Source organism: Macaca nemestrina, chromosome 6, assembly GCF_043159975.1.
Source record: "Macaca nemestrina isolate mMacNem1 chromosome 6, mMacNem.hap1, whole genome shotgun sequence".
In the NCBI taxonomy this organism is placed as follows: Eukaryota; Metazoa; Chordata; class Mammalia; order Primates; family Cercopithecidae; genus Macaca; species Macaca nemestrina.
In genome coordinates, this window is record NC_092130.1 from 587,578 (window position 1) to 605,004 (window position 17,427).

Consider the following 17,427-nt stretch of genomic DNA (forward strand, 5'->3'; position numbering starts at 1 on the left):
CTCAGCCTCCCGAGTAGCTGGGACTAGAGGCACCGCCACCTCGCCCGGCTAGTTTTTTGTATTTTTTTTTTTAGTAGAGACGGGGTTTCACCATGTTAGCCAGATGGTCTCGATCTCCTGACCTCGTGATCCGCCCGTCTCGGCCTCCCAAAGTGCTGGGATTACAGGCTTGAGCCACTGCGCCCGGCCAAGAAGAATTCTTAACAAAGAAACATCAATAATGGCATCTCCTGGATATTTATGTGACAGCTGCTGCTTTCATTTTAGTACAAAAATTAGGGGAGTTTGAAATTTGAAGGTCCTAGACTATATATATATATATATATTTTTTTTTTTTTTTTGAGACGGGGTCTGGCTCTGTTGCCCAGGCTGGAGTGCAGGGGTGTGATCTCAGTTCACTGCAGCCTTGACCTCCTGGGCTTAAGTGATCCTCCCACCTCAGCCTCTGGAGTAGCTGGGACCATAGACATACACCACCACGCCAGATTAAACATTTTTAAATTAAGCTAGTCATATAAAAGAGAGTGCCTCTATTTATGCAAAGTAGTTCTCCAAATAAAAGAAATTGGTTCAGACGTCCTAGTAATTTATTTGAGAAAAACTGACATTTCAAAGAGTATCCCCACCTCCCTTAAAATCTGAAAGGATACATACTATGATTGCTGTTAGCAGACTCTTCTCCCTTCTCTACTGTGGGTCTCCAAGCTCCGGGTTAGTCTTGATTTAGGCTGTGTCAAGGAGACCAACACCGAATTGAATGTGAGATTCAAATTTTGATTTTCAATGGACTGGATTTTAGAATATATAAATGAGCCTTTGTCTTTCCACCCAAAGTCACCAGAAAACTCTTGATCTGCATGAGATGTCATGAAGATGTGGAGAATGAATTGTGATGCCTTATTTAAAAGCAGTGGCTGTACAAAAATAAAAGTGTTTCCTAGTTTGCACGTGATCAAAAGTTCTCCCTGAATAATACGATAAAAGGCAATACAGGAGCTGTCAGCAGGCCATGGACATACGCTGCCAGAGGAACGGACAGGAAGCCGCAGCAGGTGGAGGTCGTGGTGGAATGAGTTCTGGAGGAATTCTGGCTGGAGGTGGGCTTGAGCTGGGCCTTGGGGAATTAGATAAGGCTGAAGAGTAACAGAGGAAGTAGAGAGAGGAAATGCTGATGGGGAGAAGTGGCTGGAGAAAAAGTGAGCGTGGAAAGCATTGGGTGCATAGGAGGATAGAGGAGAAGGCCAGGATGGGAGAGGAGTAGTAGATGCTCCAGGTCCAGTCCTCAAAAGCCAGCCTGCACAACACCAGCTGCGAGGTGGCCATTCCCTTCCTCCCTAGTCTACCTCCGTCTGTCCCTGGTCTTCCTGCGTCTCCCTCGTGGCCTCCTCGCCTGCATGTTCCTCAGACTCCTGCCGTAGCTGGAAGCTGGATCAGGGAGACGGCACACACCAGAAGTGTGGTGGGAAAGACACCGGGGACCTCGAGATTCAGAACAAACGCCTCTGGTGTCTGAGCCGTGTGGCGAGGGGATTTCAAGCACATTGGCCCCTGAGAAAATGACCTGCTTCCGTGGGACATAAAGCCACAGAGTGACCACAAAATGCATCCTCCAATGTGAAATGCTCTTGAGAGTAGAAGGCAGTGCTCCCCATGCCTGCATACGTGGCAGCATCAGAACCGTGGATTTCAGCCCCATCCCCAGCAGCCCACGAGGACAGACCCTGCAGAAACGCCTGTCAGGGTTATGATGACCCCAGCCAGGCCCCCACGCTCCACCTGACTCTCGTGAAGGGGGGACTGTTCTTTCCCTCCCACGAGGTTGTGAACCCCTTGAGCAAGGACTGTGTCCAGAGCCCCCGACCCAGTGCTCTGCACGTCACGGGAGATGTAGGCTGACTTAATGGGGGCAGGTGAAGGACAGATGTGGGCTGTGGGGTGCAGCAAGGGCCCAAGGGACAGCTGTGACATGGAAACCCCAGGGGAGGGTGCTGGAGGTCACTGGGAAGTGGACATGTGTGTCTGTGGGGCAATGTGGAGCACCAAGAATGTCCTCTGCATTCCTGTATTCCTGTGCCCTGCATTCCTCCCCCCAGCTGGGTTTCCTCACACTGTCCTCACTGACCCTGTTCCTGTTCCTGTCCCCAGGCCCCTCTGTGGGTCTTTTTAATTGTAATCTTGGGAGCACCTCTTCCAGGGCTGGAGTCTGTGGGGTCCCCTGGGAGCTGAGGTCTGAAGTCAGCTTCCCCTCCTCACCCCGTGTCTGGGTTCAGTACCTGTGTGGGCAGTGGGAGGTGGTTCTGCCACCTGGGCCAGAGCCAGGGTGTCCTGCAGGGAGGTGGGCATCCTGGGTGGGCTCGGGGCACCGCTACTGGTTCCGCCCTCCTGCCCAGCACCAGCTCCTTCCCTGAGCCTGTTTCTCCCTCTGAGAGGAGGCTGTGGTCTGTGTGAACCACACTCTCTGAGCCTGAGGGGCCACCAGAGGTCGGGGGTGCCGTGGGCTCCGCAGCCTGACGAGGAGTTGGCCGGGGCTGAGGAAGGAGGTCAGGGCTGGGGCTCCTCCTGTCTCCTGACCCAGTGGGAGCAAACACAGGAGGATGAGTGCATGATTCTGACGCTAGGATCTCCTCCGCAGGCGTCCCTGCTGAGTTTGTTTCCCTGCAGGGGACCCACCCACAGGTGAGTGAGGGTCTTGTCCTGTTCCCTCCTCTCTCTTCCCTGCAGCTCCTGCTCCTGTTGCTGGTTCACATCCCCATTTCTCTTGTTCATCGGCACTTGCTCTTCCTCCTACTGTCTGCCTCCATCAGGGTGTAATTGTTTGGGTTTTTGGAGGGGCATCCCCCTTCTGGTGTGGGTCTCTCCTCACTCTTTCTTCTCGTCCTCTTCCTTTGACCCACGTCTCTCTCTCTCTCCTTGGTGTCTTACTCCCCTTGTCCTGTCCCCCTCCCTCTGTCTGGGTTGGAGACTGGACTCTGGGTCCCCGGGGTGGAGAGTGGTCCACAATAGGAAGACAAGGACAGATGTGTGGGGAGTGCGAAGGTGAAGGGGTAGGAAGGAGGGGGCTGACGTGGGATGGGGTCCTCCCGTCCCAGGGAGAATATTGCAGAGACGCGGTGGCTTCTTCTGTGTTGTGGTTTCTAGGAAGAAAAGTGAAGTTATTAACTAAACACCCAACGGAAAGGTCTGAAGTTAGAGAGCAGGAAAGTGAGCCAGTGAGATGGAAGAATAAATTCTGTTGTATTTCATAGTACATTTTCTTTTTGTTTTGAGACATGATATTGCTTTTCTAGCCAGGCTGGAGTGCAGCGGCATGATCACTGCTCAGTGTAGCCTCGAACTTCTGGGATCAAGTGATCCTCCTGCCTCAGCCTCCCGAGTAGCTGGGACCACAGGTGTGAATCACCAGGCCCGGATAACTGTTTCTATTTTTACAATAGAGACAGGGGCTTGCGATGTTGCTCAGGTTGGTCTCAAACGCTTGACCTCAAGTGGTCCTTCTGCCTCGGGCTCCGAAACTGCTGGGATTACAGGCATGAACCACAGTACCCAGCCAACACAATTATTATTCATTCAACATGTATTGACCGAGTGTGGCCGGCGCGGTGGCTCACGCCTATAATTCCAGCACTTTGGGAGGCGGAGGGGGCAGATCACTTGAAGCGAGGAGTTTGACACCAGCCTCACCAACGTGGCAAAACCCATCTCCACTAAAAATATAAAAATTAGCCAGGTGTGGTGGCACAGGCTTGTAATCCCTTTGGGGAATGAAGACTGGAGCATGGTGGCAGAATTTCATCTGCTGTTTGAAAACTGATTTTCAGTATTTCGGTTTGAACTATTTGCAGGACTTGTATCCATCCTTCCAAGCTCTGTACCTGTCCTTTGCATATATTTGCAGTAGAGTCCTCTTTTCATGGAAAAAATTATCTCCATTGAAGGCAGAGAGAAAAGAGGCCAGAAATGGGCCTCAGGATTAGACCAAACCCCAGGGAGATGTTTGCTGGACATTAGATAAGCGGAGGGAGGTGGCACCCAGGGCCTACTGTGGGAGATGACTTTAGATTGTCCACTCAGCTTAATTCTCACAGAAAACATTCTGTGGTGAAAATACGATGCCCATTTTACAGGAGAGGAAGCTGCGGCTCAGATCAGTAAGTCCCTGCCTCATCGTCCGCTTTTCCTCTTCACCTCCCCAGGGGAGACACTGGTTTGTCGGTGCAGCTGAGATGAGCAAACAACTTCGCAGGAGGCTCCTTCCCTTGGGGGTTTAACTGCCAGAGGAGGTGTCTCCAAGGACTGGTGAAAATCGAAGTAACTTTCCTTAGTCACGGGGCTGCAAGATTTTCCATTGTGTAGATGCATCTTAGTGTATTCTGTGACCACTTGCTGATATCACTTAGGTAATGCCCCATCTACCAAATTAATTTAAGCTCTCTGTATGTATTTTTTTGAGACCGAGTTTCACTCTTGTTGCCTGGCTGGAGTGCAGTGGCATGATTTTGGCTCTGGGGTTCAAGTGATTCTCCTGCCTCAGCTTCCCAAGTAGATGGGATTACAGGTGCTCACCACCACACCCGGCTAATTTTTGTATTTTTAGTAGATACAGGTTTTCACCATGTTGGCCAGGCTGGTCTTTAATTCCTGACCTCAGGTGATCTGCCTTCCTCGGCCTCCCAAAGTGCTGGGAGTACAGGCATGAGCCACTATGCCCGGCCATAAGCTCTATAATTTTAAATCTCTTTCTGTGTATTCTCATTCTCATCATATATTTTTGCCTTGTACAAATTTCAATTTGCCCCAAATTCTCCTCTTCTAGGAAGCATCCCTGATTAACCTCATGCCCACTCAGATTTCTCTAGGATTTTGTACCCCTCAAACCATAAGTATCTTGAGCATTTCAACCAGAACTGTTTATCTATAACCACTGAACCTCTAGACTGGAAGAAAATTTATAGCAAACTTAATCTAGCCCTCTTTCATGGACACAGGATTTTGGACCACAATTGCCAAAGCAAAAGTTTTACCAGCCTTTGCCTCAACCGTGGTGGGGTAATTCCTATTTCATTTTTCTTGCATTTCATTGGCATTGATTTTGTGTCCTTAATTCACTTCCTGCACAAGGACCAGGCATTCAGTTGAAAAATATCTACTGAACACCAACCAGCACCCAGAAATGTGGCAAGTTCCAGATGACAAAAAGGTTCCACAAGGTCCTCTTATGTCCAGGCACACAATTCAGTTCACTATCAATGCTACTTATGAAACAAGAGTTGCACAACTAGTCTCAGTGTGAGCAACTGCAAACTTAGAGATTTGGAATTGTTAGAGATTTGTAAGGAAATAATATACACAGAGAAAATATGTGTGAAAGGTGGCCCGATGCCGTAGCTCACACCTGTAATCCCACCACTTTGGGAGGCCAAGGTGGGAGGATTGCTTGAGCCCAGCAGTTGGAGACCAGCCTGAGCAACATGGTAAAACTCCATCTCTACGAAAAATACAAAAATCAGCCTGGTGTGGTGGCACACATCCGTGATCGTGCCACTGCACTCCAGCCTGGGAGACAGAGCAGGAGCCTGTCTCAAAAAAATAAAATAAAATAAACAAAAAGTAAAAAGAAAATACATGTGAAAGCACAGGAGAGTAGAAGAAGCAAGAATCTCGCCAGGGGTCGTGGGAGTTTTTGTTACTTACTTCACTTTCGTGTATGCCTGACATTTTTAATAATTAATAGTTTAATATGCTCAAGGCCAGGTTTTTGACCAAGTACCTTACCAAATCCTTTCCTATCAAGTTGTCCGTTGGTTGTATTGGGTGGTTTGGGGGCATAGACGTGAAAAATCTTCATGGCAATCAGTTAGGTCCATGTTCTGTGTGTGTGAATATAAAAATTGCTTGAAGCCAGGCGTGGCGGCTCATTCCTATAATCCCAGCTGAAGATGGGAGGTTGAGGCGGGAGGATCCCTTGAGCCCGGGAGTCAGACATTGCAGTGTCACTGTGCGCCAGCCAGGGCAGCTCAGACAGAGCCTGTCTCTACAACTTAGAAATGTTCCATTTCAGCCGGGCAGGGTTTCTCATGTCTGCAATCCCAGCACTTTGGGAGGCCGAGGCAGGAGGATCACTTGAGCCCACGAGTTTGAGACCAGCCTGGGCAACATGGCGAAACCCCATCTCTAGAACAAATAAAAATAAAACATAAATTTTAAATTTAAAAATTGCTCTGCACCTCCATTTGGAAAGACTGTGTATGTGTTTGTGACATGTATGAAAGCTAAGCTGGCCTCTCCATAACCGCGGGGCTCAGCTCTGTCCTGATCACGTTGCGCGCCCAAGTCTGACCCTGGAGGAATCAGTATCCGGGGCTGTCCGAGGTCAGCGCCCGTCCCCACCCAGGACAACCAACGGCCACAGGAGGGCAGCAGAGAGCCACGATCCCTATCAGAGGAGCGCACGGGCAGCCTGGGACGGGCGCAGGTGTTTACATTTGTTTGTTTTCTTTCTTATTTAAGTGACCTGTGCCGTCCTATTGGTGTGAAATAGCCCGGGATGTGGCCATAGAGACAGATCTGGTGCCGGTGAAGGAGACAGCGGAGTGGGGTCCAGGCTACTCCTGCCTCCCTCCTGCTGCCCTTGGCAAGGCTGCCAGCCTCTCTGTGCCTCGGTGTCCGCATCTGTCACGTGGGGTAATAACAGCATGGACTGCAGGGGGCTGGTGACAGTAAAGAGAGTGAGGTGCGTGGCGGCAGCGAGGGCCGGCCCAGGAGGACCCGGTGGGAGCTCCCACTGACTGCGGAGAGGATTAGCAGGGGCCCCGCTGAGGACAGCCTGGGGGAGGTGCGGGGAAGGGGCTCGCGGGAGGGTGGTGGGAAACACCTGCAGGCAGAGGGTAGGTGCGATTCTGGGGACCTCAAAAGCCACACCCAGGTGCCCTCCAGGGAGCGCTGCAGTGGGAAAGTGTCCAAGGCCTGATGTTCCCGTGGGCAACGCCCTCCCCTCTAACCCACAGCCACTCCCAGGCCCGAGTTTCTGGGGTGCTGGGAGGTCGACCTGTCTCCTCAAGATCCACTGTGGTCACTGTCAGATGTCCGCATTGTGGGACCTGCATGAGGGTGACCTGGGCAGGCAGGGCCTTCCTGGAGCTGTCCCAGGGCCTGTGTGGTCCTGAGCTGACACCTGAGGATGACACCCCACCCTCCACAGGTCCGAGTGAAATGGTAGCACCCTGGTCATGGCAGCACGCTCGCAGCCCCATCAGCACAGAACTGCAGGGAGCAGGGGGCAGCCTCGGGGGTGGCCAAGGCTTTGGCCTGGGGCAGGCCCTGAGCTCAGAAGGATACAGGGCTTTGTCCAAACCCACGCTAGGTGCAGGGCTGGAGAGACTGTTTCAGAAGGAGGAGGAAGGGCCCCGGGCGGATGAGGGGAGAGGCTGGCTCCAAATGTGTGGGAGTCACAGCCGGAGCCTGATGACTGAAAAGTGAGCAGGGACTGGGGCTTCCTAGGAAGCAGTGAGGAGGGGGCAGCCCAGACCCAGTGAGATCACACCTAGGATGTCCCCAAGAAACCCCCAGGGGTGGGGGGCCAGGACGTGCATCGTCGTTGGGGGTGGGGCCAGGGCGTGCATTGTCATTGGGGGTGGGCAGCCACGTGTATGAGCCCAGTGGGGAAAAGGGAGATGCGGCTGAGTTTGAAGGTCTAGAGGTGCCCGCACCCTCACAGACCCAGGTGCCCTGGCACGCACAGCCCTGCTAACATGGCAGACATGGCGGGGGTGGTGGTGGCATGACTGAGTGTGTGCATAGCAGAGAACAGATAAATGAGCTTAATGACATGGATAAGTTTAAAGACCAAAGAAGAGCCTTGTGCAGGCCAATCCTGGGTGGAAATGAATGCAGGAGTCTTGTTAGCCTCTGCCTGGACGGGAAAACTGTCAAACTCAGGGCCTAGAGTCCAGTGATCAGGAGGAAAGAGGTTCCAGACAGGACCCAGATTAGGAACCTCCTTACCCCACCCCACTCCCCAAGAGACTAGAGCAGAGGGGGAGGCCCACAGGCAGCACAACCTTCAACTCCTGGTTTCCCCAGAAGACGCTGTGGGCATTTGACCAAGTGACCTCAGAGGCCCCCTCCAGGACACTGTGACAATTTATACCAATCTGCACTTTTGCTCCTTGAGCTCTTGTCTTTGTGGGCCAGCTCAAATTATGACAATGGCTTTTCTGGCCAACTTACCCAGACTCTGTCCTGAGAGGAGTAAGCAGGGCCCAGTCTACCCAGGGCCCTCCCTATCTTCTGGGACAACCTGTGGGTCCTTCTGAGACAGTGGCCAGCTTTGCCCAGCCCTGAGCAGCTGAGCCAGAGGCAGAACGACTCTAATGACAGACAACTATGAACTCCTTCACCCGTCTAAGCTCAGGGCCTGCCGTAGGCCAAAGCCTGGGTCCACTCTAACCGCTCCCTGCTCCCAGCAGTTCTGTCCTGGTGGGACTGTGAGCATGTGCTGCCATGGCCAGGGTGCTGTCATTTCACTCTGCCATCTGTGGAGGGTGAGGTGCCACCCTCGGGTGCAGCCCAGGTCCAGGGCTCTAGGGGGTCGAAGAGGCAGGAAGAAGAGCCATGCCAGGGGGTGCTGAGGGGCGTTTGGTGGTGAGTGCCCCATCTCCTGTCACATGGGCCACCTTCTCCACCTGTACTGAAGGGCAGCCCAGAAAATGGGCTCTTTATCTTGGCTTCACTCACCCTGCTGAAGGGCGGGATATTCAGCAGAGATCTTAGAAACAGGATGAATCTGAGGCCGGGTGCGATGGCTCACTCCTGTAATCCCAGGACTTTGGGAGGCCAAGTCGGGTAGATTACACGAGGCCAGGAGTTCAGGACCAACATGGCGAAACCCCATCTCTACTATTAATTTAAAGTAATGGTCAAAACCGCAATTACTTTTGCACCAACCTAATAAAAAATTAGCCGTGCATGGAGGTGCAAGGCTGTAATCCCAGCTACTCTGGTGGTTGTGGCATGGGAATTGATTGACCCAGAGAGGCGGAGGTTGCAGTGACCTGAGATTGCAGCACTGCACCCCACCCTGGGTGACAGAGTGAGAATCTATCAAAAAAAAAAAAAAAAAAAAAAAAAAAGGAAGAAAAGAAAGAAAGAAAAAAGAAAGGAAGAAAGAAAGAAAAAAGGAAAGAGAGAGAAAAAGCAAAAGAAACCTGCCAAATCTCAGGGACAGGAAAGCTGGGAGTTTAGAGTTAGCAGGGACCTTTGAGATCATCTCATTCACCCTCTCATTTTGTCGATGTGGAAACAGGTTCAGAGATGGGAGTGGCTGGCCTGTAGTCACAGAGCAGGTCCCCAAACTGTCCAGGGCCCAGGTTGGGACAACCTCCAGGTCTGTGCAACAGTGCAACTGAGTCCAAATGGATTTCCAAGCCGGCAAAGACAGAGCTAACCTGATTTCTCCTCCTGGGTGCATCAGAACAACCAGTCAAGTAGTCCCAGAAGATCACTCCCTTCCTCTAGCCTGAGGCGACACAGGATGGTCCCACTCGTGAAAGCCGCCAGAGCCTCCCTTGGCAGTTTTGACTCTGCCTTGAGACCTAGCTAGGGCGGAACTGTCTCCCCTGAAAATTCATATCTCAGAACTGCAACCCTCAGTACACCAAAATGTCACTGTGTATGGAGATAGAGCCTGGAAAGAGGTGATTACACTAAAATGAGGTCACTATGGTGGACCCCAATCCAATCTGCTTAGAAGAAGAGGAAATGTGGACACACGGGGCCATCATGGGTGCAGGTGCACAGACAAAACACCACGTGTGGACACAGAGAGAAGGCGGCCACCTGCAGGCCAAAAAGAGAAGCCTCGGCAGAAACAAGCCTCCGTGTGCCCTGATCTCGGACTCGCAGCCTCAGACCTGGGAGAAAACGACCATCTGTAGTTGAAGCCCCAGGCCGGGCTATTTTGTTCTGGCAGCCCTAGGAAACTCCTCCAGACGTCTTCACAGACGGCCCTGGCACTCCCAGGCCCATGCCCAGGGTGAAACCTCCAGGAAACCCAAGCCCAGCGCGACCTCCCAGTCACAGGTGAAGGGCTGCCTGGCTGGCTGCTGCCCACACAGGCTCACAGCTCACAGGGAGCCGGGTCTGAAGCCCCATCCGCTCAGAGGCGCCTTCTCCAGAAAGCCCGCGGGAAGATGCCACCACCGCAGCTCTTCACACCGCTGTCCCTCTCTGAGCTCCAGCCTCACCCCATCCTGGACACAGTGTAACATACGGGTGGGTTTGGGAAACCAAGGAGCACGCGGGCTGTCTCTGTGCTCAGACCAGTCCTGAGAGGGGGAGGCCCCATGGGTTTCCCCAATAGCCGGCCCATCCGGGCAGGCGGCCTCTAGGGCTGTGTAGGGGCTACCAGGGCGACAGTACCACCCCCACCCCTGGCAGAGGAGAGGTCCAGAAGAAAGAGGCAGTTCCCGCTCCTGCGAGGGGACAGCGGCGCCGCCCTGCGCTCAGGCGCGCCGGGCCGGTCTCCCTGGAGCCGTTGCGGGAAGGCGCAGGGACCCCGGCTTCGGGCCAGCCGCGGAGGCTCCAGGTCCTCTCCCCGGGCGCGCGAGCTGCGAGCGAGCTGGGGCGGCGTCGGCCTGGGGGACTCCCGCGAGCGGACTCGCAGGCTGGAGAAGTTCCTGGGCGCGACCAGGGGACGCGCTGCGTTTCCCAAGGGATGTCCCCGCTCCGCGGCAGCCCAGAGGCGGTTCCTTGAATCCCTGATAGAAACTCTCCCGTTAACAAGCCCTGGAGGGAGGCGCAGTTCGGGGAAGCGCGGAGAGGCCGCTGCTCCCAAGGCGGGAGCCGAGGACGAGGAGCGGGTGCAGCGCGGCCTGCGCTGGCTTGTGGGAGTCGCTGAGATGGGACTGAACCCGGGCTCTTCCCGGACACAAACCAGAAGCCGAGGCTGCGGAAAACAGGTCCACTATCCAGGCTTGTCTCCTTCCTGCCGCTGCTGGGGGTACGCACGGTCCTCGCCCAGCCTCCTGCTCGGCCCCTGCAGCCCCCGCACCCGCCTTTCCCTTGCAGCTCCGTGCGCCCAGCGCCGCCTCTTCACATCTCCTGGGCGGAGGCCCCTCTCCATCGCGCAGTGCCGTCCGCCGTTGTCCGCCTGTGCGGCCTCGGTCTTCCCTTCTTCCTCACCCCCACCCTTCCCCTCTGGGGAGAAGGATCCGTCCGTTTTGTTTCCTTCGTGCTGTGTCCCCTGGGCCTGGAACTGAGCTGCCTTGGCACAGCTGTAGATCCAGTGAGTTTTTCTTCAGTCTTACCTAGTGCTAGTGCTTGTGTTAATTGCTCTAACCCTCGTCATCCACCTGTAAGAAAGGCGCTGCTCTCACCCCATTCTACAGAAGAGGAACTGCCACCTCCAGGGGTTGTGTAACTCGCACCCTGACAGCCAGCGGAGGAGCTGACCCGCCCGGGCGGCCCCTGCAAACAGCCAGCACATTCAACACCACGACCCTCCTGAAGCCTCGAGCGCTCGTCAACAGAAGCTTTTCTCGCCTTAGACATTTTTTTTTTTTTTTTGAGACAGAGTCTTGCTCTGTCGCCCAGGTGGAGTGCAGTGGCGCTATCTCGGCTCACTGCTCCGCCTCCCGGGTTCATGCCATTCTCCTGCCTCAGCCTGCCGAGTAGCTGGGACTACAGTCGCCCGCCACTACGCTCGCCTTAGTTTTTGTATGTTTAGTAGAGACGGGGTTTCACCATGTTAGCCAGGATGGTCTCCCCGCGCCTGGCCTCTCGCCTTAGATTTTAAAAGACAGTTGTGGAAAATGAAAGTGAGTGCCCTGTCTCCGCAAGGACCAGTGCTTTGCACATCACACACAAAACACAGCAGCACTCATTGGCGCTACTGCAGACATACACTATTGGGTGGACGCACCCGTATTGACCATAAACTGGATCATATGACCGACCTTCGTTCCGTTTCTGTAACATGCACTACTTTTCGTTTTTTAAATGCATCTATTGGCAAGGTCTCCATTCTGGCAGTTTTAGATTGGATGACTTCCATCACCCCCTCCCAGCTTCAGTTGCCTGCATTCCAGCCCCTTCTCGGGCTGCGTTAGAGCATTAAGTATTGCACAATGCAACTGCCACCTGAGCTGTTCCCTGGGAAACACTATCTCATTGTTGTGTATGGGGCTTTGGTTTTATGTTTTAGCATTTAGTACCCCAGCTTTATTGGGGTACAATTCAATACAAAGAAATCCACTCATGGGAAGTATACAGATCAACGATTTTTTAGTCACTGCATAGAGTTCTGCAAGCATCACCACAATCTGCTTTTAGAACAGTTCCCTTGCCGGAAAGATCTCCTGCGTGCCTGACTGCAGCCAATCCTGGCTGTTGTCCTCAGGCCTAGAGAACCAGCGATCTGCTTTCTGTCCGTATTGATGTGCCTTTTCTGCAGAATTGCTAGGTTGCAAATTTCACTTTGCTATGCCAAAAAGTTAAACACAGGGTTACTATACAATTCATCAATTCCACTCCTAGGTGTACAGACAAGATAATGGAAAACATGTGTTCATGTAAAAAATTGTGCACAAAATGCATACAGTATCATTATTCATCATAGCAAAAGAAAAAGCGGAAACAAAGGCTAGGCAAGGTGGCTCACACCTGTAATCCCAGCACTCGGGGAGTCTACAGTGGGTGGATTGCTTGAGGCCAAGAGTTCCAGACCAGCCTGGGCAACATAACAAACCCATCTCTACAAAAAATACAAAAATTAGCCAGGCATGGCAGTATGTGCCTATGGTTCCAGCTACTTGCAAAGATGAGGTGGGAAGGTAACTTGAACTCAGGAGGCAGAGGTTGCAGTGAGCTACGATGACACCACTGTACTCCTGCCTGGGCAAGAGAGTGAGAATCTGCCTCAAAATAAATAAATCAAAAGTGGAAACAACATAAACATTCATCCATTGATGAATGGATAAACAAAACACGGTATATTCACATGGTGCAAAATTTTACTTATTTATTTATCTATTTATTTGGACACAGGGATTCACTCTGTCCCCCAAGTTGCAGTGCACTGGTGTGATTACAGTTCACTGCAGCCTTAGCCTCCTGGGTCCAAGCAATCCTCCTGCCTCAGCCTCCTGAGTAGGTGGGACTACAAGCATACACTATCATGCTAACTTTTAAAAATGTGTTCGTAGAGATGTGGACTTGCTATGTTGCCCAGGCTGGTCTCCAGCTCCTGGCCTCAAGCAATCCTCCTGCCTCAGCCTACGAAAGTGCTGGGATTACACGGGTGAGCCACCATGCCTGGCCTATTGAAATCTTTAATTGAAAAGCAAAAATGAACAAAAAATTTGGGCCCACAAAGACAGTTATTTGGTTCTACCAAAGGCGCCAAAGCAATTCAATGTGGAAAGGAAAGTCTTTGCACCAAGTGGTTCAGGAACAACTGGGCATCCATAGGAGAAAGAAATTAACCTTAATCCAATCCTCACACCATAACAAAAAATTAGTATGAAATAGAATTTACACTTAAACATACAAGTTAAAATTTAAAAGTTTTCAAAGATAAATGTAGGAGAGTGTCTTTTTTTTTTTTTTTTAATTTAAACAGAGTCTCACTCTGTCGCCCTGCTGGGGTGCAGTGGAACAATCTCGGCTCACTGCAACCTCCATCTCTCTGGTTCAAGCAATTCTCCTGCCTCAGCCTCCCAAGTAGCTGAGACCACAGGCCGGTGCCACCATGACCAACTAGTTTTTGTATTTTTAATAGAGATGGGGTTTCACCATGTTGACCAGGCTTGTCTTGAACTCCTGAACTCAAGTGATCCACCCGTCTCAGCCTCACAAATTGCTGGGATTACAGGCGTGAGCCACTACACTTGGGATTTTTTCTGCTGCTACATCACCTGTCTATGCAGTCACCACCACATCCTCTCTCAGGACTCCCATGCCCACTTAGGCCACCACACTGGGCATGAAAACTTCCTTTTCTTGTTTCTCTTTTTATCTTTTCTGTCTTTCCTTTCTTTCGAGACAGGGTCTTGCTCTGTCTTCCAGACTGGAGTGCAGTGGTGCAATCACACCTCAGTGTAGCCTCTACCTACCTACTGGGCTCCAGCCGTCCTCCTGTCTCAGCCTTCTAAGTGCTGAAACGTCCTTTTCTTATGTGCTAATGCCCATTAGTCAGGCTCAAAGGAACCCATGGAAGAAGTGCAGAACTGGTGGCACAACGGACCCGAGCAGGTTTCCGTAGTGTAGTGGTTATCACGTTCGCCTCACACGCGAAAGGTCCCCGGTTCGAAACCGGGCGGAAACAATTTCTTCTACTTTTCACCTTATTGCTTCAAATTTATTACACTGAAAGCTAGTCTAGAACACCCGATCGCTATCTCCACCTTGTTAAGGGGAAAGAGGGTATCTATTCCGTTGCCTTTCCACCTCAACCATTGGCACCTAGGAAGAACTGAAGGTACCTCACTTGCTGTGGACAAGGGAGCCGGCCAAGTCCGCACAAAGCCCGTCCACTGGACGGCTGCCAAATGGAATCCCCGACCCACGGTGTGGCCCAAGGCGAGTTCCAACGAATCCACCTTTTGTAAGCCATGAGGGGACAAAATGAAGAAGTCACAGCAAGCTGGCAGCGGTGGGATTCAAACCCACGCCTCCGAAGAGACTGGAGCCTTAATCCAGCGCCTTAGACCGCTCGGCCACACTACCTTTCTCCTGGAAGGTATTTATACGTTTTCCTTCGTTATACAACATCCCTAGGGGTCCCTCAGCCAACAAAGCCTTGGGGCGAATCCGCAGGGCATCGCAGAACCACCGCCTTCCAGCAGGATTCGCTGGGCCAGAGGCACCGGCTGGGAAACGGCTCCACCAGCGCCCTGGCAGAGAAGATTCGCGAAGCGCAGGCCTCGGGATTTGCTTTGGGGGCCACTCAGAAAGTCACCCGGGACGGCCCTCTTCGGGGAGCCGGCGTGAGAGGAGGGGAAGCCTCCTACACTCTCACTTTAAAGGAAAATAAAAACAAATAAACCAGGATAGACCCGTCAGTCGGGCGGCCGCGTAGTCCTGCAGCCGCCGCGCCGCACTCCACAGGCAGCAGCGCAGAGGGCGCGCCTCCGGGGAGAGCCACGGCCCTCGGGGTCCGTCCGTCCTTCTGTCCACAGCCCGGTCCGCTGGAGCGCGGCGCCCGCTCTGCCCGGATCCGCCCCGGCCCGGGGGTTCGGACCAGCCGTCCAGTCCGCGCAGCGGACCCCAGGCAGCCTCGCCGTGCACGGCCCCGCCGGGCTCAGTTCTGGGCTCGCGCTTCCACTGTCCCCGCCTGGCTCCCAGTTTCTTTGTCCGCCCGCGGCACCGACCTGGTTCCCCCGAATCTCCGCCTCCTCTTCGCGCCCCCTCCAGCTCCGCCCAGTGCTTTGCTCTCCCCGTTCTCCGCCCGCCCGCAGCTGAGGGAGGCTAGACGAAGGGAGGGGAGGGGAGGCGACGGGACAGGACGGGACGGGAGGGGAGGGGGAGGGGAGGGCAGGGAAGGGGAGGGGAGGGGAGGGAAGGGGAGGGGAGGGGAGGGAAGGGGAGGAGAGGGGAGGGAAGGGGAGGGGAGGGGAGGGAAGGGGAGGGGAGGGCAGGGAAGGGGAGGAGAGGGGAGGGAAGGGGAGGAGAGGGGAGGGAAGGGGAGGGGAGGGGAAGGAAGGGGAGTGGAGGGGAGGGAAGGGGAGGAGAGGGGAGGGAAGGGGAGGGGAGGGGAGGGAAGGGGAGTGGAGGGGAGGGAAGGGGAGGAGAGGGGAGGGAAGGGGAGGGGAGGGGAGGGAAGGGGAGGGGAGGGGAGGGAGGGAAGGGGAGGAGAGAGGAGGGAAGGGGAGGGGAGGGGAGGGAAGGGGAGTGGAGGGAAGGGGAGTGGAGGGGAGGGGAGGGGAGGGGAGGGGAGGGGAGGGGAGGGGACCCTAGGGCCGCAGCACCCGGGAGGGGCGGAGGTCGACCTGAACTTCCAGTCGCTGCGCGGGCGGGAGTTCCGCGGGTCCCACGCGGCCACCTCCAGCCCCGCGCCGTCAGCGCCGACTTCACGAGCAACCTGAGCCCGCTGGAGGACAACGAGGACTTCCGCGATTGCCGGGACGCCGCCCCCGGGGGCTGTGCGGGGACCTCCAGGGCCCGAGGCGGGCGGCCTTCTCTCCTCGCCGCCGCAGCACCCACACGGGACCCCGCCACCGCCGGGCCGCTCGCGGGGCAGCAGCGCAGGAGCAGCTGGTCCCATCGCAACGCGGGGCGCGACCTGTCCCACGCCGACCTCAGCACCAGGCAGTCCAGAGCTCGGCGGAGAAGCGGCTCGCGCTGTCGCAGATCTGCGAGTGGATGGTCAAGAGCGTGCCCTGCTTCAAGCATAAGGGCGACAGCAACAGATCTGCGGGCCGGAGGAGTTCACTTCATCATGATCTGTCCTTACACAGCAAGTTGCCTCGCGCTCCGAATAAAGGAACTGGAAAAAGTGCTTGGTGGATGCTGGATCCAGAGGGTGGAAACAGTGGGACAAGAGCTGCATCCATGGACAACAGCAGATGTGCTCAGAGCCCAAGCCGAGCTGCCACGAATAAAAGCACCCCTGCAGTCTAGCCGTGGGGGTGCCGGGGACAGCCCTGGACCCCAATTTTCCAAATGGCCTGCAAGTCCTGGCTCTCACACCAATGATGACTTCGGTAGCTGGAGTACATTTCGCCCTGGAGCTAGCTCAATTGCTAGTACTATTACTGGGAGACTGTCACCCATTATAGGCAAAGGAGACGATCTTGGAGTTAGGGACGTACATTCTGCGGGGTACCCGCCATTTGCGGCAAAGATGCCCCCTTCTCTACCCAGTCTGAGACAAGCAATCCTGAAACATGGAAAACTTTTTGGGTGATCTCAATCTTATCTCGTCACCAACATCATTAACTGTGTCGACCCATTCGGCACCTGGCTCCATGATGCAGCAGACGCCATGCTACTCATTTGTGCCACCAAACACCAGTCTGAATTCACCCAGGCAAACTACAAAAAATAGACGTAGGGCCGGTCCTCCATGAGCACTTTGTCCCAGATGCCTATGCAAACGCTCCAGGACCACAAATCAAGTTCCGGAGCTGTGAGTGAAACTATGCAGCGGGACTCGCAGAGGAGCTGCTGACTCTCCTTCCCATGACATTGTGACACCAGCGGATCCTGGGGTAGCCCAACCCAACAGCCGGGTTCTCAGCCAGAACATCATGATGGGCATTAATGTGGTCATGGTTCTAATTCTGCAGTGGCTATGGCAGAATGAGCCTAGCCTTCTCTACCAGGGGAGGCTCCCAAGTGACTTGGACGGCATGCTCACTGAGCACTGGGATTGTGACATGGAATCCAAATTTTCATTTGGAATAACTTCATGGATGGAGACACACTGAATTT

General features: G+C 54.0%; 2 non-coding genes and 1 pseudogene across 2 annotated transcripts; 2 read left to right on the forward strand and 1 right to left on the reverse strand.

Annotated features, from left to right (window-relative positions):
* Nucleotides 1–12,814: 12,814 nt before the first annotated feature.
* Nucleotides 12,815–17,423, forward strand: LOC105484076 (forkhead box protein O1-like; annotated as a pseudogene).
* Nucleotides 14,248–14,320, forward strand: TRNAV-CAC (transfer RNA valine (anticodon CAC)). Its single transcript has one exon. It is a non-coding gene; the product is annotated as a tRNA-Val (tRNA).
* TRNAL-AAG (transfer RNA leucine (anticodon AAG)) lies at nucleotides 14,640–14,721 on the reverse strand. Its single transcript has one exon. It is a non-coding gene; the product is annotated as a tRNA-Leu (tRNA).
* Nucleotides 17,424–17,427: the final 4 nt, after the last annotated feature.